Source organism: Ailuropoda melanoleuca, chromosome 16 (genome assembly GCF_002007445.2).
Source record: "Ailuropoda melanoleuca isolate Jingjing chromosome 16, ASM200744v2, whole genome shotgun sequence".
NCBI lineage: Eukaryota > Metazoa > Chordata > Mammalia > Carnivora > Ursidae > Ailuropoda > Ailuropoda melanoleuca.
Window position 1 is genome coordinate 28683058 of NC_048233.1, and position 23951 is coordinate 28707008.

Consider the following 23951-nt stretch of genomic DNA (forward strand, 5'->3'; position numbering starts at 1 on the left):
TCTGATATTTGACATTTCCAGAATCCAAACCATTTCAAATTCTTTTCATGGTTTTCCTTAAATTGTCTCTAGCATAGACCATGTTTTCTGTTCGTCTCGTCTCAGTACAGTGCTCTATACACATTGTAGGAAAGAGTAGAGAATTTATCAGTCATGGAAAGGTTTTTATTAATGGAATGGCAGCCATTGGGGTATACATCACTGCCGGGGAAGGAAAAGGAGGTGGCTTTGCATTGCCGGGTGGGAGCAATGTATGTGTTTTTTTGAGGCAAAGTCTTCCTAGCTGCACTTTTGCCATAAATTTCTTTACACTGAATATTATGGGGGTTTGGATTATAGTTCTCACGGGGTTGAAAACAAGCATCAGAGGAATTATTCACTGAAAACAGTTCTTTAGCTGCACTCTCCGGTGGGTTCTATATGTGTTCGATAAACCTACATGTTCACCATAGTGGGGAACTTTTCCCCCTCATTTGTTTTGTTTCATTGGTTTTTAAATTGATTTTTAAGTAAGCACTAAGAAAGCATTCCATGAAAGATTTTTGGTTCTGGCCATGATGGAATAATTGGTATTGGAATACTTTTCTTTCTTTCTTTTTTTTTTTTTTTTTAAGATTTTATTTATTTATCTGACAGAGAGAGAGACAGCCAGCGAGAGAGGGAACACAAGCAGGGGGAGTGGGAGAGGAAGAAGCAGGCTCCCAGCAGAGGAGCCTGATGCGGGGCTCGATCCCAGGACTCTGGGATCACACCCTGAGCCGAAGGCAGACGCTTAACGACTGAGCCACCCAGGCGCCCCTGGAATACTTTTCTGCCATAAAAAACTATAAAACCGGAAAAATATATGCAGCTTTATATGCTTATATTAGAAAAGATGTTTTAGAATCAGTGAAGGTAAATAGAAGGAACAGCATAATAAACATATAAGTGAAAAATATGTAGTAGAGAACAGACAATAGAGAAAACACAACAACATGTTTCCTTGAAGTATCATAAGATCGATAAATCTCTGTTGAGACTGATCAAGAATAAAAAACAGTTCCAGTATCAGGATTCTTACAGATATTAAAAGGATAGTAAGTGGTTACTGTGAGCAACTTAGATGAAGTGGACAAATTTCTTTGAAAGGCAAACTAAGAGGGCACCTGGATGGCTCAGTCAGTTGAGCGGCTGACTTGATTTCGACTCAAGTCATGATCTCAAGGTCCTGGGATTGAGCTCTGTGTCGGGCTCAGAGGAGTCTGCTTGAGATTCTCTCTCCCCCCCCCAACTCTTGCACTTTCCATCTCTCTCGCTCTCTTTAAAATAAATAGATCTTTAAAAAATGGAAATTAGAAAATACTTTTTAAAAAAAAGGAAAGACAAACAGGAAACAAAACAAATTGTGAAGAAATAGAAATTTGAGTAGTCATACAATCTAAAGAAATTCAATGGGCAATTCAAAATTTTCTAACAAAGAATGCCATGATGTTGCTGGACATAGGAACCACTGTGCTAGGCTGTGAGGTCTAGGAGGGCAAGGAATAACTTTCACACATCTTTATTATCTGCCTGTGGCATAACATTCTTGATAAATGTTTGTTAAACAGAATTGATTGGATGACATAATACTAAGTAGAGAAATTTCTTCCCTTGAGAAACTTAACAATTTTTCACCTTTCTTTGGTAAAGAATGTTCAATCTTCTAGTTCATTTCAGAACATGTATACACTCTACTGAAATGAAAGCACTTTAATTTCTTGTGTTTGTGAAACTATATGATTAGAAAGACCTCAGCATTTCCTTGGTTGAACATATAAATCATATTTGGTATAAGTGTGTGCTGTGTTGCTCCTAGACATGGTGCTTTAACCTAAAACTGTAAATCTTGCAGTCTTATGAGTTAAACCAAAAGTAACATTGATCCTCTTCCTAGCAATGGCAATTCGGGGTAGGGTGGGGGGGAGAAGGGATTGTGGGAGGGCAGTGTGTGTGTTTCCTGGCATTACAGTTCTATTGAACACTGTGTTGCCCATTAAAAAAAAAGCCACAAAACTTTATTTATTTTGGTGGGGGGAGGGATGGATGGAGAGAGAGAATCAGTGTGTGTATGTGGGGGGGGGGGGTTAATCACATGACCCTGAGATCATGACCCAAGCAGAAATCAAGAGTCAGAGGCTTAACCTACTGAGCCACCCAGGTGCCCCTGTGTTTGCCCATTTTTAAAGAAAGAATCAAATTGTAGCACCCCCATTGCTGCTTAAAATTAATGAGTTTCATCTTGCAGGACGCATTATTCAGCTAACAGTTGAAAATCCCCCAAAGCGAACAGCATTTAGGAGGCTATTAGAAACCTTATTAGAAAGTCACATAGCGACTATGCACAATAAATTAGCTTAACCTGCAGAAGAAAATGGTACATCAGCTGAAAATAAGTCTCCTCTGAATTGGGTGGCAACTCTTCTTGGGTGGAAAGTTTTGTTTATTTGAAGAAACTTGAAATGACTGTACTGATATTTATTGGACTGTTACAGAAATTATGTTCCTTAGCAGTACCAACCACTACAACATGTTAAATAGCTTAATTACATACCAAAGTCACCTTTACTTTCTTTTTTTTTTTTTTTTTTTAAGATTTTATGTATTTGAGGGAGAGAGCTTGCACATGTGCACAAGGTAGGGAAGGGGAGGGAGAGAGGCTCTCCAGCAGACTCTGCACTGAGCACAGAGCCTGACGTGGAGCTTGATCCCACGACCCTGGGATCATAACCTGAGCTGAAATCAAGAGTCGGAGACTTAACCGACTGAGCCACACAGGTGCCCCACAAAGTCGCCTTTTAAACCCCATCTACCCTGACATAATTAAGAAAAGATGAAGCAAATTCTTCTTTTGAAATGATTTCATAAAATTTCTTAAAGAGCACAATGTTTAGAAAAATCCCAATCCTGATGCATAGAATGCAAAAGTTTTAAAGGAAATGCATCAAAATATTGATCATAATTATATCTACATGATTGCTTTATAGGTGATTTTAATTTTATTTCTATAATTTCTTAATTTGTAAAAACACATTACTTTTTAGTCATTAAGGTGTTTTTGTTTAGTAGAAATATTTGTAAGAGTTAGAGATTTTCTTAGAGTGAGCATAGCAGTTAAAATTGGTTATACATTGGGGGTGGGGAAGGCTGGCTGGCTCAGTTGGTAGAGCATGTGACACTTTTTTTTTTTTTTTTTTGAAGATTTTATTTATTTGAGACAGAGTATGAGTGGGGAGGGGCAGGGGGAGAAGGAGAGGAAGAAGTAGACTACTCGCTGAGCAGAAAGCCTGGCACGGGGCCTGATCCCAGGATCCTGGGATCATGACCTGAGCTGAAAGCAGAAGCTTAACCGACTGAGCCACTCTGGCACCCAGAGTATGTGCCTTTTGATCTCGAGGTCCTGAGTTCAAGCCCCACATTGGGTGTGGAGCCTACTTTAAAAAAAAAAAAAAAAGTTGTACTTCTATTGAAATATGATTACAAACATGTTAACATAGTGCATATCTGAAATTGCTATAGTTTTTAGTAAAGGTAAAGCAGGATATATAATACATTGTTTTTGTAAAAGTAAAACATTTGTGATATATGCATCTGTATAGATATATGAATATGTAGAGAAGAGTTTAGAACAAGTACTCCAAGACAGTAATTAGGGGTTATCTCTGGGTCACGGGAGTAAGCTTCTTAATTGCCTTTTGCTTATTTCTCTTATAATTTTTTTTTTGCAACTAGTTCATAAAGTTTTTTTTTTTTAAACTCAAGCATGGGAGTTGGCATTTCTTCTAGCTTTTATTTTATTTTATTTTTTAAAGATTTTATTCATTCATTTGTCAGAGAGAACACAAGCAGGGAGAGTGGCAGGCAGAGGGAGAAGCAGACTCCCCACTGAGCAAGGTCCCAACGAGGGACTCAATCCCAGGACCCTGGGATCATGACCTCAGCTGAAGGCAGATGCCTAACCAACTAAGCCACACAGGCGTCCCTCTTCTAGCTTTAGAAGAGGTAAAAGGCTGGTTCTGCCCTGAGCGGCAGCCCTGCTCTCCAGTGACAAGGCAGTCAAGGTGGAGACATACGAAGAGAATATAACTGGAGGCTTATGAACTGACCAGCTACTTTCGACTCATAGATTGGCTGACTCTCCTGTTTCCAAGAGGAAAACCCCATAGTGTGATCACATTGGAATAGGGTTAGGATTTAGATGACTGTCAGGTTTAGGTTGTGAGGTAAAGTCTGCATCATAGAAGGAACATGGAGATCTGGTGTCAAAGTCACCAGTCACTGTCCAGCCACCCTGAGGAGCAAAAAAATTGAAAAGTGCCAAAAGAAAGTTGAAAATTTTTAACTTGATTTACAGTTTTGCTAAGGCAGCCATCTCTTTTGCACTTTTCCCTCAGAAAGCATTTAGAAGGGGGGTGGGGGAATGGGATAGACTGGTGATGGGTAGTAAGGAGGGCACGTATTGCATGGTGCACTGGGTGTTACACGCAACTAATGAAGCATCGAACTTTACATCGGAATCCGAGGATGTACTGTATGGTGACTAACATAATATAATTAAAAAATCATTAAAAAAAAAAAAAAGAAAGCATTTAGAATATTAGTGACCTCTGTAGGATCCCTTATTATCTCCTGGGGTGCCAGCCGTCTTCCTTTTGAGCCCTACCCTCTTGTCCTAGACAAAATGTGGTATCCTGATGAGTCAAATTCATTAGTCCTAGACACAGGCTTCCTGCCTGCTTGTTCAAGACTAGCGAGCATACCTGCTCGACTTCCTTCAGAAACTTGTCTCCTGTTCCCACTCCCATTCACTCAGATGTGTCAGTGACCTGGCTCCATGGCCACTTCCCACATGGGTTACAGTGGTATAGCCCGCACTTACATTGTCTTCATTTAGTCCCTACCATTTTATTCTTTTCATCTGTTCTTGCAACAAAGACTTAATGAGCACCTGCTTTAGGCCAGACATTGGGGATTCCTTAGTAAACAAAACAAAACTCCCTTATTCATGGAGTTTACCTTCTAGGGTAGGAGCCAGAAAATAAAATGAGTGGGAAAAGAACAACATTTAATGTTGGGCAGTGATAAGTGCTATTAAATGACAAAGAGACCAAGGTGTTGGGATAGGTAGAAAGTCACAAGAGATGGGGTTGTGAGGAAGCCAAGAGCCACCTGAGGCATATAAATGCAGACTTGTATGAAGTGTGTTATGGAAGCAAGAGGAAAATTTGTGGAAATATTCTAGGCAGAGGGAACTGCAAGCAGAGAGGATCTGAAACAGGAATGAGGTTTGGCATCAGACTGTGGTGGGGAAGTATTTAAATTCCTACACAGCTGTTCAGCGGACTAGCTTATGAGGGCTGGTAAGGTCTTTACTTTGACTCACCTCCAGCTCTATGCTCAGTAAGATTTCATTTACCTTGTTTTTCTTACACAGAGAGATGAAAAGCTTCTAATCTCTTAATGGGGTCCATGTTTGAACTGATAACTACATATTTTGCCAGTGAATTGCTGTATAATATCTAAACACATTTACTTATGGCGTGTTTTATGAATGTTTATTCAGTGAACGTGTATTGACCGTACCTGATTAATTGGGTGTGACTGAGGAGGGATAAGGTAGAGGAGTGTTGCTGATGAGAGAGAAGAAAGGAGTTGCTGGAGAGAGTCCTGGAGAACCAGGAGAGGTGATGGTGAGGTGGCACAGGAGGAAGGAACATCAAAGGAGCGCAGGGTTAGCACAGTCCGATGCATGCAGAGAAGTGCAGGGATACGGGAGCTGAACAGTGACCCGTGGGTTGGGCACCTGGAATGTCCCTGCTCATCTGGATGGGAGCGGGGTCAGGTGCATGTTGGTCAGACAGAGGTGAGCTGCGGAAGTGGAGGCAGTTGACTGTAGAGTTCCCACATTTTGAGAAGTGCGAATGAGAAAGAAAGGAACAAGAGTAGACAACTTGATAAGAAAATGAATGGAGCTCAGAGGGCTTTTGTTTTTTATTTTAAAAGAAACTTCAGTGTGGGTTTTTTTTTTTTTTTATGACAGGAAGTCATCCTTTGCTATTCTTGGCTCACAGAGTAAACAGTTGTTTGTGTGTGTATGTGTCCTAGCACCACACTTTGAAACATGTTTAAAACTTCTTACAGCTGCATCGTTTTCAGGTATTCAGAAAGAGTTCACCTATGTGATCTTGATCTTCTTGAGAGGAAGGTACCAAATATTATGCCTAAGTTTCTTAGATGCAAGTCTCAAAGCTCAGGTTGTAGCTCAGAAGTCCCCCACTAATAAGTATTGGGGCAAGAAGTTTGATCAGTCTAGCCCATCCTGCCCACAGTTCGGCAGTCTATATTCACAGCATTAACTAACCATGATTTGCCCCCTGCACCCATTCAACCGGTTATCCTCTGATTACCTCAGAAAAGAACCCAGGGCATTTAGAAATAATTTACAAGGCAGGTGAAGAAGCTTTTCAGAATATGCCATTATGTCCCACTTACCACGCACACCCTTCTCACTCACAGTGCGTCCTTATGTACACACCTCCCCCCCACACACACTCCTGCCACACTCAAAACAACTCACACACCTTCAAATGTTCACAGTTGAGTATACCTCAGTCATAGTCTTAAAGGATTCTTGCTCACAAAGCCTGGCTACTCTTTTCAATACCTTTCCTCTGTCTGAGGTTTGGACTTAAGGTAGAAAGATAAAGTTAGGTTGAGAGACTTGATTTTATAAGACCAGATGAGAGACCCTACATAAATCTCCAGGTTTCAACAGTAAGTGTTCAGTTGATTATTTTTGCAGGATTTGCTTTCTCTCCTGACAAAGGAAACCCTGTACAACTTAAGCTCAACAGTTTTGTATAAATTTCATCTAAAGTAGTAGTGGTTTGCATGCATTGGTCCTTCAGGATATTTATGTTTTCAGCTATAAGGGTTAATTATTGAACATTGAGTTTTACAAGCACAAAACCTGGGTTGTCATTTTCACTCTGGCCTGGGCACAGCCTCTTAAAATAAAAGAACGTTCATAATGTTGATATTTAGATGATTTTTATGGAGTGACATTTGTGTGAGGTGTCTTTGGCACTTACCTAGTGCTATACATCTATCTCTGTTCTATCTGGTTAGCACCTACCTGCCCCCACCTCTGCAAACTTTGTTTCTCAAACATACGGAAGACTCCTCAAGACAAAAGAGCCAGTATCTCCTTTTCCTTGTCTATAGAGTTTAGGTTAGAACTTTGCAAATTGTGGAAGCCCAGTGTCTTGTTTACATAACATTCTTTGTTCTTACACTGTTTTCTACTTGTTGCACCCTCTCATAAACATTTAACTTAAATATATTTACTAATGTAATTAATATAATTAATACATTGGCAGAAATGTATATTATATTATACATATGTGCTCCCTGTAAAGAGGCTCCAACTTTCATATATTTCTGGAATTTTCTTAGGAATTTAAAATATCTAGATTCCAAATTTAAATGAGTCACTTCTTTAAAAAATGTGGGTACTAACGGAGAACGTGGAAAGCAACAGACTAGGACCCAATGCTGGTATAATTTCCTCCCAGCTCTGTTTTAGAGTCAATGTTAGGGTTTGGAAGGAGAGGGAGTATTACTCTAAGGAAGACAACAGTAGATAATCTAATGATGTGAAAAATTGGATCCCGTTATTCTCATTGGACTACAACATTATTCTTCTGATTTTAATTAAAAATATCCCTGTGGGGTGCTTGGCTGGCTCAGTCAGTAGAACATGCAACTCTTGATCTCAGGATCATCAGTTCAAGCCACACGTTACATGCGGAGCCTACTTAAAAAAAAAAAAAAAATCCCTGGGGCATTGGTAGACCTGAGTCTACCTGATAGTTGGACTTTCATGAAAAATGACAGCATGTGAGACCCCCTGACATAGACTTATCCTCCTCAACATTGTTTTCTTCACAATATGATACCTGGGCAGGTCCCAGAAAGGAAAGTATTTCTCTGAAATGCTAACCACAACAGAGGAATGATGGGCAATTAAAAAAAAAAATTGCTTGCATCAAATCAGGCTACATTTGTTATTGTATCATCTTAACCCCTTGCAAACTGGGTAGAAAAGTTCCACTTATTTCATTGTGTTTTCTTTTGCTCGTAATGTACTCTTTACCCTACAAATACATTTAAAGTTTTTTTTAATTAAAATTCAATTAATTAGCATAATGTATTATTAGTTTCAGAAGTAGAGGTCAGTGATTCATCAGTCTTATATAATGCCCAGTGCTCATTACATCACATGCCCTCCTTAATGTCCATCACCCAGTTATCCCATCGTCCTACTCCAGCAAACCTCAGTTTATTTCCTATGATTAAGAATCTCTTATGGTTTGTCTCCCTCCCTGATTTTGTCTTGTTTTATTTTTTTCCTCTCTTCCCCTATGCCCCTCTGTTTTGTTTTTTAAATTCCACATATGAATGAGATCATATAATTCTTTCTCCTGATCAACTTATTTCGCTTAGCATAATACCTTCTAGTTCCATCCATGTCATTGCAAATGGCAAGATTTCACTTTTTGATGGCTGCATAATATTCCATTGTAGGTATGTATGTGTGTGTGTATGTGTATACATTTATATATATACACATATATATACACATATATGTGTATATATATATATATATATATATATACACACACACACACACACCACATGTTCTTTATCCATTCATCTGTCGGTGAACATCTAGGCTTTTTCCATAGTTTGGCTATTGTGGACATTGCTATAAACACTGGGGTGCAGGTGGCCCTTCGGATCACTACATTTATATCTTTGGGATAAATACCCTGTAGTGCAATTGCTAGGTTGTAGGGTAGCTCTATTTTAAACTTTTTGAGGAACCTCCATACTGTTCCAGAGTAGCTGCACCAGCTCTCATTCCCACCAACAGTGTAGGAGGGTTTCCCTTTCTCCACATCCTCGCCAACATCTGTCATTTCCTGACTTGTTAATTTTAGCCATTTTGACTGGTATGAGGTGGTATCTCGTTGTGGTTTTGATTTGTAGTAACCTGATGTTGAGTGATGTTGAGTGTTTTTTCATGTGTCTTTTGGCCATTTGTATATCTTTGGAGAAATGTCTGTTCATGTCTCCTGCCCATTTCTTGACTGGATTATTTGTTCTTTGGATGTTGAGTTTGATAAGTTCTTTATAGATTTTGGATACCAGCCCTTTATCTGATTTGTTATTTGTAAATATCTTCTCCCATTCTGTCAGTTGTTTTTTGGTTTTGTTGACTGTTTCCTTTGCTGTGCAAAAAGCTTTTTATCTTGGTGAAGTCCCAATAGTTCATTTTTGCCGTTGTTTCCCTTGCCTACATTTTTGTTCTAAATAATCTTTTTAAAACTAATTGCAAAAGAAAAAAGTCAAATAAAAAGAACCTTATGGAATGTTAATTAAGAATACAAAATTCTCAGTAACACGGTGTAAATATCTGAGAAAACATCACCTCTTTACAAATGTTGTATTTTGTGTTTCAGTGTCTGTGCCTGGTTAGCACTGTCGTTTAATCTGGTGGTGCTTGGGCAGAAATGTTAAATTTGATCTCCAATCAGGATAGGTCATTTGAATCTGTTTCACTGTCAGACTCCAACCCTGACAATACCCAGTCACTTCATCATACAAACCATTTGTCCAGAAGGAGTTTCGGCAAGAGTAGAAAGAGCACAGAAAGTATGGTGCTCGTGGCAGGGTCACTCAAATGGGATGCACTTGCCAGCTTACCTGGTTCTTCAGTAACACCTCACATTCAAACCTTTATCATGGCGCATCTACATTTTAGTCTGAGTTTCCTTCTGGAAAATAAATACTTATCCCTGGTTACTCTAGCCCTTTGTCCTTTTCCTCTGAAACTAGTAAGAATGAGGAAGAACCTTCCTTCCTCTAACATTCATTCTTACTGTTTTAGAATGGAAGGGAACTTTGGAGATGATCTAACCTAGTTCCCTCATTTTGTGACTGAAGCACACAGGATGGAGAGGGCAAAATGGCATGCCCATATCATACGAGTGGCTAAGCAGGCAGCCCAGGCTTCTGAATTTCTAATTAAGGATTCTTTCTGTCATCAGGCACTGCAAAATCTAAGATCTTAAAAACATCATTGCCAAAATATGTGTCTATACCTGGGTGCTCTGGGGCACAGCCACCAGCTCACTGGGGTGTGCTACTGCAGGGTATTTTAACATTTCAGGAGAAGCACAGTGACATCTATCAAACACTGTGGGAGCTATTAGTGCTAGGTGGTTCTGCTTTAGTATTTGATTGAACTGTATTTCTTTCGGTGATATCCTAGTTTTGCAGAGCTGCGGTCCTGGCAGGTTATTGTGATAACAAGCAAACACCCGGTAAAAATCAATGTGAAGCAGGAGTGAGGATGGCAAGGTCTACTGTGACCCTGTGGTGTGAGAGGTTTTGCAGGGCCCAAACCCAACAGGCACCCACATGCCATTAGTAAGTAGTGGTAGTGATTTAAGAGTGGAATTTTTCAGGGTACCTGGGTGGCTTAGTCGGTTGAGTGTCTGCTCAGTCATGGCCTTGGTCATGATGTTGGGGTCTTGGAATCAATCCCGAGACGGGGGTCCGTGTTCAGCATGAAGTCTGCATGTCCCTCTTCCTCCCTCTCTGCTTCTCTCCTCTCTGGTGCATGTATACACGCTTTCTCTCTTTATCTCAAATAAATAAAATCTTAGAAAACTTCATACTTTTTTCCAAAAATATGGAAATGCCCTTTTTCAAATGGTGCTAAGTTGCTGGGTCAAAAATAGTTATTAAGTTGTTTATACCTAACCACTAAATAAATGAGCCTGTTAGAGATTTCTGTTGGCCTGGAGTGCCATGAGAGGTTAAGGGCTCCATAATTCAAAAGAGTTTGGGAACCTCTGACTTAGAGTATCTTCCTGGATAAAACTTCATACTAAGAAAACGAGAAAGGTCAACTAAGGGTGAATGAAACCAGGTTCATTCAGTAGTGAAGGGAAGTAGAACGATCCTTGCAAGGTTATTTCCTCACTTAGCTGGCACAGTGGCTACTGTAACAGATTCTAGGCACTATTGCTTCCCGCCCAGCATTTGAAGAAGATAATTTATCAGGCCTCTCTGCTTCCAACACTTTTTCACCTTGAGAACCTTGGTGAGGATTGTTGGCTCTTTGTCACATGCCCTACAGCTTACGTTTGGAGGTCCTGTTACTAGATTCCGGGCAGCGCAGCTGGAGGTGCTGCTGTTGTAGACATTGTCAGAATGCCCAGAGGTGACCTTGGCTCTGAAGAGGACGCTGTTGTTGACATGTCTTTCTTGGATCTGCCACTGTTTTTTCTTTCTCACGAATTCCCATAGAATAAATTCTCTAGAAATTGTGTCAAGTGATTTTTAGATTATTGTGTCTTGCTACTTAGTAGATCCACCCAAGAATGTAGGAGAGTGAATTTTGAAGAATATGTGTTGTAGGAACAAATATCATTTTTAGAAAATAATCATTTTTGACATTAGGAATTTTGGAAAATAGAAGAAAGGAAAATATCACCAATATTTCTTCCTCACAACTGCTCTTACAATTTTGAGTTACGTAAGCCTAGGCTTTTGTTCCTAAGAATTCTTTTCTTTTTTTTGTAGTTTTTCATAGTGAGTATTCAGTTATATATTTTTTTCCCCTTTACTTCCAGGAGGGAGTGTAGCAATAATGACTTAGACCCAAGCTTTGGTCATAAATGAGGTTCAAATCTTAGCTGTGAGACAAGAGCTGAATTTCCGAGCGTCTGTTTCCACACTTAAAAAATGAGGATAGTAAAATCTACTTTATAGTCCCTGTGAAGTTTAAATAAAATATTTGTGAAGTGCTTATTACAATGCTTGGCACATACTAAGGGCTCAGCAAGTAGTATATTGTTATTAATATACCATCAACATTCTCCTTATGCCACATCTTTTTTGTGACCATATTTTTAATAACCGCATGATGGTCTATGAAGTACACATTCTTACTTGTGTAATCATTCATTTATTATTAGATTCTTAGGTTGCCCCTAAACTTGCACTGGAACAAAAAATTCTGCAACAAGCTGTTACTCTTTGCAGATTTAGTAAGTGCTCGCTATACACAAGGACCTTTGCTTGGCACTGGGAGCACAGAGTTCAGAATGGTAGTCCCTGGCCTTGAGGGGCTCACAGTCTGGTGGGGGTTTGGGGTAGATATGTACAGATAACTGGCCTGTGGTAAACAGCATCACTGTCCCGGTTACTGAGAAAGTGCAGAGGAGAGGACAAAATGTCAGACTGCGTGGAGAGCTTGGAGAAGGCAGGAGAGGGTTGTAGGAAAGGAGTTAAGTGAGTTAATGGGGTGGGGCCCAGGTTATTAAGGGCTTTTAAGCCGTCACATAGAAGGAGACTTTTATTAGTGCAATGGGAATGTCAGGTTTGAGAAGAGAATTGACATTATTCATTTAGGTTTTATAGCCTGTAGGAGGTGAGATGGAAGCAGAGTTTAATTTGTAAGTTATTAAGGGGACCAGGTGGTAAGAAGTGGCCAGATTGGAAGAAATAGCTCATGACATGAGCTGTCAGGTAGGATGTGAAGATGTCAGAGAAGACTCAGAGGTGGGCTCTCGGGTGTTAGCCTGAATGTAACGGTGGAGTTGCCATTTCCAAAAATAAGGAAGGATGCAGGAGGAGCAGGTTTGGGGAGAAAATCAGAAGTCGAGTTTTGGGGGCTTATGTTTAAGATATTTATTAAATATCCAGGCAGAGATGTTCAATAGGTAATTAGATGTAGAAGTCCGGAATTCAGTGGGAAAGAGGTTTTTCCTGGACTTATGAATATGGGAGTATTGTATTTATAGCATGGTTTAAAAACTGGTGTAGTTATTTTACCCATTATTACTCCTCTCATATAGAATTTTCTTTGCTATTTTCATCTTTTTGAAATCCAAATAAACTTTAGAGTCTCTTTGTTAAATTTATTTTCTAAAATATGTTGGAAATTTTACTACTACATTATATGGTGATTTGGGAAGGCTTGGCATCTTTAACATAGATCTTTGTATTCAGTAACATGCTAGATGTCTTCATTTCATTTTCCTTTACCCCTTCTGGTAAGAGTTCATTCTTTTTCCCCCAGGTAGTTCACACACCTTTCTTGATACTAGTCCCAGGAATTGTATACTTTGCATTGCCCTTGTTAGTAATTCCCCTTTCATTGCTATTCTGATAGTTTTTGCTCTTCTAAAGGAATTATATTGATTTATTGTCTGAGCTTCTGGTTCACTGAGCTTCTGGTACTATTCATAATATCGTACTTGATTTCTCTGATTTTTTTCCAGATAGAATCATTATTTGCAAATAATCTTGTCTTTTTTCTCTCAATATCTGTCTCATTTATGTTCTTGCCAGGAAAAGAACTCCTGAATTTAAAATAGGAGGTAACCCAGTTAATACCTACGTCTAGTCACAGCTTACAAGTTTTGTTTTGTTTTCACCTTAGGCTTATCCTAATTATTTCTTTGTTCTTTTAAAAATTTATTTCTAATGGATTTTTGGAGTATCTGGAGTTTATGTGTTTTAGATTTGTGCATTACCTCTAATAGTTGGTTTTGGTGTGAAATAGCACTTGGTTTTCAGCCATTTTGCTCCTTCAAGGACTAATTCTCTGATTCCTTGAGCACCACGGGTTGAGGGAAAGCTGTTTTCCTGCTGAATCAGCATTTAACTTTTATTTCAAATTAAACCTGTGGAGAGTCCATAACGAAGAGATTTCAATCCCATATTTGGGTAAGGCTCTAATGAAAACTTTAAGTTCAGTAGCCCTCCCCTCAACCCCAAAATCCACAGTAAAAATGAATGTATACAAACACAGTAAAAATGAATGTATACAAGTTTTTTTAAATTGATTATATGCACATTTATAAAACAATTCGTTTTAAAAATTATTTTCAAACTAAGGTAGTTTTGCAGTTTTAAAAGTTATATTTAAAAACATCTTTCTAAATACAAAACCAGTTTCACTTCTCATGTGGATTGCAAATCAGAAAACGATTTGCTGATGCAGCTTAGATTTCTAGAATGCTTTATCTTGAATTTTCAAGTTAACTTTCAAGTGTTATTTTCTGTTTGTCAAGTTAAGCCTCTTGTGACCTTTCTCCCTGAATGAGCAGTGGACACTATCTGAAACATTAGGACTTTGAACCGCCAAGGGTAGATTCGCTGAAAAGCTTTTAATTGGCCTGCATCGCCTTGTTAAAATAGCCAAACACCTGCTAGGCAAGCCCTTGCGCATGTGAGTGGCTATATGTTGCTTCCTTTAGGATTTGCAAGGCTGGAGCACAAAGACTGTGATTGTTACCCAATAAGCTGTAGTCACACTCTTCTACCAATCGCCTTAGGAGGGCTGGTTACCATGGAATCCACCATCTGTTCACTCCCCGCTGGAATGTGATTATCCTTGCTGGGCTGGGAACTGGGAAGCGTGTGCTGTGTGAAATCATCTGCAATGGACTGGGTTAATGGGAAGCTGGATTTGGCTCACTGGAAGAACAAATGAAGGGAGTTTTACTTAAACCATTTGTGACTTCTAATCAAGAGGAAAAAATCCAGCTTTTATAAGGTAAGTAACCCTAGTACTGTGTATCCCGTTTGTACTACATTTGGTGTGGGGCACTATCTCCATGTGGTCCAAGGAAAGGGAGCTATAAGCTCTTCTGGAACACATCTCCAGCATTACACACTTCTGTTGTATTGAATTAAGCAGCTTAATTATGCCTGTACAATTATATGTTGATGGAAAAATGAAAGAATTATTTTTTTAACCATTTGAAATTTTTTGTGCCTGTGAAATTGTGTTATGACCTCTGAAAGGGGCAAAGAGACAATCATTTTTAATGGTTTCTAAGAGTGAGTTATACCGATATTCTTTTTGAAATACGCCCATGGCCACAACGTGTTCTTATGCCTGTTCGTCCAATAAGAAAATGTCTCAGGTCAGGGACATTTGTAGGTTATGGTTTAATTAATGATTATTCTAGCCCACATGGCTGACCTACCATTACTAGCTCATGTTTTGAAATGCGATGTTTATGCAGTTTTATTTTGCAATGCTTTTGCACAAGTTTCAAGGGCCCTGAGCATGTGGAAACAATGTGACCATGCTTTACCGGCAGGCATGCAGACACAGTGATAAGGGCAGGGGCAGAGCTAGGGAGATCGGTTTCTTTTTCAAGGGTTTCCTTTGTTTTTCTAGTTCAACAGCCCCTTAAAATGTGTGGTACATATTGTAAGCAGTCGAAGGAGATTTTGGTGCTAACAAATGGATGACTGACATTTTTCTGTGTGGCTAAGAGGTTGGTAGCTCAAACAAGGGACTTCTATGTCCTTTGTAAAGCAGCATTGTATCCCCTTCCCCAAAACAGTGCCCTAAAATATAAAAGTGAAAAACAGAAAGAGTGCTGTCTATACTCCAGATATTCCTTTTGTGTTTTTCTGTTATTTAAACCATAGCACCAGGGCTCTGTGAGTCTGGCTAGGTCTGCCATTTTTATTTGATATAGGAAGGGTTGCAGAGAAAAGCTTTGCTTATGCAGCCTGAGTCCTTCTAATTGTGCTGTTTTGCTGTCATCGTAGACATTCATGTCAGTGGGTCACTGGCTGCCTGGAGAGCTAGAAAAGGTCATTGCTAATAGGCTCTACCTTGTTCGATTTTCTTTTTTTAATGATAGTATAAAATTAGATAACCTTGTAGTGGTCAAGGACTCATGGTCTTACTTCAGGAATAGGATTTAGGGCCTGACTGCTAGTTGTGGGTTCTTGGTATTAATTGTAGTTTACTTTAAAATTCTTACCTTCTTTTGCACTTACTGATCTATATACATTATTATTATTTGAACTGTTTTTACTATGAAGAATTAAATTAGATACGTACTAGCTCTAAAAAGCATCTTTTTCAACAATAATTCATGTCTCTCTGCGTGAAATTTTCCTTAGCATCTGTAAGAAATTTTAGACTAATCTTGTATTATTGGGGTGAAATTTTCACCCATAAAAACACGAGCAATGTAAGTTTAGGGAGGTAATGAAATAATTGAAAAGCATCTGTATTTAGGGTGTTCATGTTGCTTTAGTTACCTTGTATCTTACAAACCTGAAAAAGGCTTTGAGAAAATGTGTGTGACGTGGGTGAGTATCCATGTGCCTGGGGTGTGGTTACTTCAGCAGTTGAGGTAGGCTGGATAAACGCGTATGCTTCGCAAGTTCTCTAGTGTTTGTGAAATTCTTTACCTTTTTTATTGTTACTGAATTAAAGTTAGAAGATTGTTTTCTTTAAGTGGGTATTCATGTCAGAATTTTTCCTAGCATTATACAAAGGATATTGGCAGGCACTTAGTCGTTTATTTTTACTCGTAAGCGTATTTATTAATATCACCCTTGACCGAGTTTTCCGAGTAATAAATAGTAAAGCCACGAGCGTGTTCAAATGTGTTGAAAAACCTCTTCTGTCAACCACTGACAAGAAACTTAGGGCTGCTCTATCAGAAATTAGTGAGTAGGACTGGACAGCCGGGACAGTCCTGGAGCACTTGAGATCTCTACCAGCGTACCCAAGGGACGGGAGTGCGCGGTCATAGAACTGTGTGAGTTCGCTTCAGGGGATATGGCTTTGGGACCTGGTGGTTCTTTTTGTAGGTGGTGAAGTATTTGCTTCCATTCACGAATGTTGCCAGGAGTGACAGCCACCATCAAGTCCACAGTCCTGTGGTAATGAGTTCAGACTGTTCTTGGGTCTGGTGCCAAGCATGGCTTTCTGGTTCTCACTGTCCTTACCTAGATTTCTGTGCTAGATTTCTGTGATTTCTGCGCCTTCTTCCAACTTTTCAAACTGACGGTGTGATACTTTTCAGTTCTTCAGTACAGCTTAAGACTTTACCAAATGGCAAGTTTATGATGTTTGTTAACCCTTATTCAGAGTTATTTCTTATGAAAGTATTACATAGATGATGAATTGGAAACTCTGAATAAATGGCTTATACCGATTCAAACCTGTAGCAGTCGGAGTAGACAGCAAATCATCCCACCACTAGTTGAGGGCAGGCAAATTTTTCTGCTGCTTCCTCTAACACATTTATGCTGGAATGCTGCCTGACTTGACTTATATTTGAACAGGTAGACTGCAGAGCTAATAAATAGCCCTTAAATGCTCACATTTTTCTTCCTGTATTTTATTGCCACCTTCTAACTTCTAAACTGAGTCTGTCTCTTTGCTTTTGGAGTACAGATTTCGAATCCATTTTTTGAAGTTAATTCTTTTGAACGGTTGTGGTCCATTGGGCCCTTGAGCTGTCTGAGACGATGGAACACTAGGGATTTGAAGTGGAGAAGGAACTGCGGGTGCTGTCATTGCTGATGCTGTGTCCACATGTCCTTGGTTTTGAAGCTGTTTGCTTGTTACAGGACATTTAAAAACACATTTACTGAAAATCGCCCTCTTTTGCCGTCTCCAACAATTCCGTATTGCCGTGGTTTCAAAAAGTGCTTAGAATGAACTGATTTTATGCACCAGTAAAATTTTGTATTTGTGTGGGGTATAGTACTACAGGATGGGAGGCCTCTAAAGTGTGTATGTGAATGGTGCAAGCTCACCCAAAAGCTATGGCTCAGATGTTGCATTTGGCAGGATGTTTCTGTGTATGAGTGTGCCTTATTTTTGATTATCAGCGGCTGTTTCTTCTGAAATGCTTCCTCTTCTGTTCATAACTGCTTCTGTGCTTCCGTAGAATAGAAAGGCAAACTTTGTATAAATTGGCGATGAATGGGTCTTTGGAGGCAGCAGCACGTCCTTGGAATGGTTTCGTGTCACACGCACATCCTCTTCTCATTCAGTTGCCACCACTTCAGGTTTAGGGGTGGCTTGATGGAGTTGTGTTGAGGGTGTCTAGCAATACCTTATTCTTAGAAAAGTTCCATATTTTACAAATAACCCCCACTCTGAGGCTAATTGTTCTTTTGTAACAAATGTGTTGAGTTACTGACTTGCCTTGTAAGGAGTTGTTTTCTTTCCTTCCCTCCTTTGCTTCCTCCTTCTCTGCTTAAATCCTGTGTTCTTTTTAGTTTTTAAAAACAACTTTCTGGTCCTGAATTCAGATTAATGAAGTCACGCGACAAGGTGTGTTTCCATAAGGCAAGCAGATGGAATTTATTGGATTTTTTAGATCCCTATTATGTATTGCTGGATGTTTATTTTCATATAATTTCACATAATTTTCGCATATTGTCACCTATTTTGAGGATCTGTCAGGATCATCTTGTTTGACAGCTCTCATTTTACAGAGAAGAACCTGAGACCCATGAAGATTAAGCAGCATATCCAAGGTCACAAAATTTGAGTTGCAGAAACAGCTAATGTTGAGTATTGCATGTTGAATGCAAAGATACAGGGTAAAGTCAACTGACTTGCTACACTGAAGCCTTATGTAAGGAGCAGAACATGGGGATGTCACCCTAAAGTCTCACAGATGCGATTTTCAGTACACCCAGAGGAAAAGCAGCTTTGAAAGGTTGTTCCTCGATAACCAAGCTCCTGAGAAACAGATATGGGTTTTTTTTTAAGTTTAGTCATTTTATTTATTTTTAAACATTTTATTTATTTGAGAGAGTGAGAGAGAGAACAAGCAGGGTGTGAGACATAGAGGGAGAAACAGATTCCCTGCTGAGTGGGGAGCCTGATAGGGGACTCAATCCCAGGACTCCATCCCAGGACTCCAGGATCATGACCTGAGCTGAAGGCAGACTCTTAACCGACTGAGCCACCCAGGTGCCCAAAGTTTAGGCATTTTAAAAAAAGATTTATTATTTGGGGGGGTGCAGAGGGAGAGAATCACCAGTAGACTCCCAGCTGAGCATAGAGCCTGAGGCAGGGCTTTATCTCACTACCCCAAGATCATGATCTGAGCCGAAACCAAGAGGTGGATGCTTAACCGAAGGAGCCACCCAGGAGCCCCAGAAGTTGAGGCATTTAAATGAGAACTAAAACTTTCAAGCCAACTAGGTGTTTGTGTTTTTTAGTTTGCATGTTTTCTTCCTTATATCCATATCTGTAGCAGAAGTAAAGTGATGATCGGAATGTTGGTTGTTGATTGTGGAGCCCAGAGCAGGTGGGGGTGGAGCACTGGGGAAGGACACTCTGAAGACAAGTACAGTTCCATTTGAGGGTACACTTGTCATCTGGCTAGTGTATTTCTGATGTAGGCTAATGCATCCTCTTTGAACATTGCTGGAGACATACAACCTGTGATTACTTACCTGGCCTCCCTTTTCTCAGCTTCCCATCATGCCGACCACCTGCTTCCCCTTGCCCAGGACCACTCTGCTGCCTACTGAGAAATTCTTTCTTTGGTACGTTAAGGTCATTAGCGATAACCTTGCATTCATCCATCAAACATTTAGTGAGCATTTACTCTCTACTGGGCAGTATTGCAGGTGTAGAGGGTAGGGCGCAGAACACAAAGGGAAAGGACTTTAGCGAAAAGTATATAGTAGAAGGGGGAGACAGATAATACACAAATAAATGAAGAATGTTAATTTCAAATAGTGGCAACTGTGATGTGTTGAGGGATTTTAGGGCAGCACACTTCAGATTGGTTAATCAGGAAATGCTTATCTGAGGAGGTCTCATAAAGCTGAGACACAAATGATAAGAAGCAGAAGCCAGCATGATACAGTGCAGTGGGGTTGGGGGAGGGAGCTGTTATCCCCACTTCATTCAGGAGGAAATTGAGGAGAGCCTATCAGGATCATACCATGTTCAGTTAGCACTTCAAAAGCACACTGCATGTTATCTTTACTTTCAGGACTTACTGTTGAATATATGCTCTTTTCCGAAGTCAGAGTTTAGTGGGCTAGCATGGGAGGCATTCAGTACAGTGGTTTAGAGCACAAGCAGCCTAGATTTAGTTCCATCCCTCATACTGGCTACCTGGAAGTCTCTAGGCGAGTTACTTAACCTCTCCACACCTGTTTCCCCGTTTGTTATAACTTTTAGGGTTATCATGGATACTGAAGGAGGTAAAATTCAAAATCCCTGTTAGTGCTAAAGATGATGGTGATAGTTGTGATGTTCTCTAAGGGGCATGGGTAATAATCCCATGAATGTTGAAATATTTGCTCCTGTTTGACAGTGAAAGCCTGGAAGTACTATTAGCCTTCTCTCTATAGGGTAAGTTTTTCTTTGATCTCTCCCTTCATTCTCACATTCATTCATTCATCTCCCACATTCACTTATTCAACACTTTTGTTGTTAAAAAACTACTATATTGAGGTATGACTGATGTACAAAAAGCCATACATATGACATATACAACTTGATGAGGTTTGGAGATAAGTATACACTTGCGAAATCATCTCCACAATCTATGCCATAAACATATCTATCACCTCCACAAGAACACTTTTTGCATGTTCATCTGCCCTTGCTAGATTCTGGATGAAGAACTTGATCAGACATGGCCTTTGCCCACAGGTGCTCAGTTAACAATCTGTTAACCAGTCAGTTGCATTCAGTGTCTTTGGTGACTGAGGAGGTGCAGGGGGTAGAGGAGCAGGGAATTGACCATACAGGTGAAGTGGGCTGGAAATTCTAGTCTGAGGTGACAAAAGCAGGGAGGCATGAGAGGCCTGCTAAGTGCCCGTAGCTGAGTGCAGAACTTGAGCTAAGGCATGCTGGGATTCGAGAGTGCAGATCCTGGGTTGCATAGAAGTTTTTACTATATCCTGTAAAGAATGAAGAACTTTTAAATAGCTTTTAAATATTCTGAGAGTAGATCTTCAGTTTTGTAGTCTAGAAAGATAACTGGCAGCTTAAATGATGGAAACACTGGAAGGAATAATATCCAAGGCAGCCTAAATTCTTCTTTTGCATCTTTGTCATCTTTTTCTTCAGCCACAGAAGGCAGAGTTTTTCTTCTCGTAATCACCACCACAGTGTGGTTGTCCTATCTTACTTTTGATATTTAGATTCTAAAGTCAGCACATATAATAAAACTTGCATAGAGCCAAAAAAAAAAAAAAAAAAAAAGGCCCCTGAGAATTTCCTTAGGAAGGCATTGCTTTGGAGATCAGCTCTTTCATTGAGTTTGGTGTGTGTGTTTTTTTTTTGTTGTTGTTTCCAGGGTTGGAAGAGAGATCGCTACAACTTTGGTGTGGGCATAAGATGAAATATTTACTTTGTTTGCATATAAAGGCCATTCTGCATGAAATGAGGGAGCAGCAGGCTCATGACCTCTATCTCATGCATACGACAGGGCACATAAGCGTTGGGGTCAGGTTCCCTCCACAACTTAAGCTACATACAGCACCTGTGTTTGTGCTACTCGTGTATAGCCGATTTCTATGTCTGCAAAGCACATTAGTTCACACAAGTTTAAATACACTATAGTACAATTACTGCTATTGCGTTAGTACCAACTTTTAGTGTTTTCTCTGTCAAACAATGCAAAGTGCATTCATCATCTCATTTAATGTTTAACAGACATTTGAGATGAGTGGAATTTATCGTCGTTTGAACAAATAAAACTTGCTATGAGATATTTACTGTTTTCAAGTTTACTAATAGTTAAGTGATAACTGGGGTTAAAACCCCAGTTCATTCTGGTTTCAATCCCATATTCTTAGCTTTTATGCTCAATTTTCTTTAAATTAGAAAATCATTGCATTAACATAGGCAAAAAACCCCCGAGAACAAAAAAAAAACCCTCCCCCCAAACCCAGGAAACTTAAATACTGCAGTAGCTGAGGGGGTAGAGAAATGATAAGATTCCAAAGAAATGAAGAGAGAATTAATGAGTTTTACTGTCTTTAAAAAGCCCATAGCTAGTTAGTAATTGTCAGTGCACATGAACAGTTATTTCAAAAAGGAAGAAACACAAATGACTAATACATGAGAAGAAAGTTTTATGTAATTGACAATCAAAGGAATATACAAAATAAATATTCTTTTATTTACACTGGCAAAAATTTCCTGAACGGTTATATTTTGGACTGGCACCCTTACTTCAGATGACATGGTCACTTCAAATGACAGTGTAAATTGGTAGAATTTTTTGGAAAACAATTTGGTAATATGTATTATTTTAGAGAACATTTTGTTGCAGGGGATAGAAGAATACCCTATAAATTAAGAGAAAAGAGGGATGTATAAAAACGATAAAAAAGTTATCTTCTGGAGCCAAGGGACAGTACACTCATCCTGGCCTCACGGGAGCCTGGAGCCAAGACATTTACACTCTCTCTCCCTTAGACGGGCCTCTTCTGTCTCCATGAGGATGGCAGAAAACAGGGCCACCCCAAATCTCAATCACACCACTTCCTAGTCCCAGTCCCAGCAGAAACAAAGTCCCAACTACTGATGCCTTGGAGAGAGACTGATGGCAAAGCATTGGTAGGCACTTACCCATGATCCCATCAGATATGGCCATGGAACAGAGGTCATTTGACTTATCTGCCTACTCAGAATGTCCTGTGAAGCAGAAACTCTTTGAAAGGGGAGTAGTTAAAGCAAGCAAATATGAGAACGTTCCTGGTACATGTATCATCAGCACTAAAAATGTTCATGTCCTTTGATCCCACAGCCCCAATTTTAGAAATCTACCAGAAGTTACCGAGTGATCCAGTAAATGGTTTATCACATCACATCAGGTGGAATGGAGAGAAACAGGAAACTATGGATATGTTTCACAATAGGGAAATGGCTACATGAATTATGACTTAGTCATGAGATTATGTGTTACACAAATATTGAAAACAGGTTTTCAAAACAATATAGAAAGGTGCTTACAGTGAAACGTAGTATGCATGCATGTCATTCACACTGTACTAAGTTACATTTTATATAATATGCAGAAAAAATACTGGAGGGGATTAACAACAAACAGCAGTTACTACTAGATTTTAGAATCACTTTTGTTATTTACAACTTGTTTGTAGATTTTATTTACTTAATTTTTTTAAAAGATTTTATTTTTAAGTAATCTCTACACCCAATATGCGGCTCAAAATCCCAACCCCAAGATCAAGAGTTGAATGCTATACCTACTGAGCCAGCCAGGCACCCCTTGTCTGTAAATTTTAAATGATTAGCAATGGCCTCATAGTAATCTTAAAATTAAAAAATAAACTAATATAAAATAACTCAAATTATAATCTGGTAGAGAAGTTAAACCTGTCCTAAGTAAAATAATAGTAACTGATATAACCTCATATGTATTTTTGTGTTATGGACTGTGTAATAAAAACTTAAGGATGGATTTCCTAATAATTAGACTCTTTATAAGTAGAATGGTGTGTTCAAGAGCTATTTTCCTATCACTGGTGGTATTCAACTAGAAATCAGACAAGCACTTACAAGAACTGTGGAAAAGAATCATCTGTCACGTACTCAGAGTTAGATGGCATCTAAAGTCATTTTCAACCCCAAAGTTCTGTTGGAGAAACAGGTTTACTGTAGAGTGATCGTTTAAAAAAAAGTTCGTAATTTGATGTTAGGAGAAGATACACAAGACAAGTAGCTTTTGTGAAAGAGATGTGAAATTCTTATACAGGAGAAGTCACAATCTGTAGGTTTAAGCAGGAGGCAATGAATTTGAGTCAGATCTTGAAGGGTGTGATAGTCAGAGATTGGATTATGTGATGGAAGTCATTTTAAGGTATGCTAATGATTGATGCTAAGGCAGATTTTGGATTTGGCCATTTATGGATAAAGTATATTAACCAATTTGGCTTGCCAAATGGAAGAAGTATATTCCTTGTTCATCTTCTAGTGAGATGAGTGAAGTGGTGCAAAACTTAAATTGAACAAGAGCAAAGTCAAGCCAGTCTGCTTGTTTGTGGCCTTAACTATATTCTGAGAAGAAGACTTC

At 39.3% G+C, this 23951-nt stretch overlaps 1 protein-coding gene across 6 annotated transcripts in view; it reads left to right on the top strand.

Moving 5' to 3' along the window:
• FGD4 (FYVE, RhoGEF and PH domain containing 4) overlaps window positions 1-23951 on the top strand; it is a 207153-nt gene that overhangs the window by 78834 nt on the left and 104368 nt on the right. The window contains exon 2 of one of the 6 annotated variants that reach the window (XM_034646147.1): window positions 14436-14656. The exons of 4 other annotated variants lie outside the window; for them this stretch is intronic. The gene's annotated coding sequence lies outside the window, so the exon portion shown is untranslated. Of the gene's footprint in view, window positions 1-14080; window positions 14657-23951 lie in introns of those variants that run through there. One more of the 6 variants, XM_034646148.1, reaches the window with a different exon arrangement.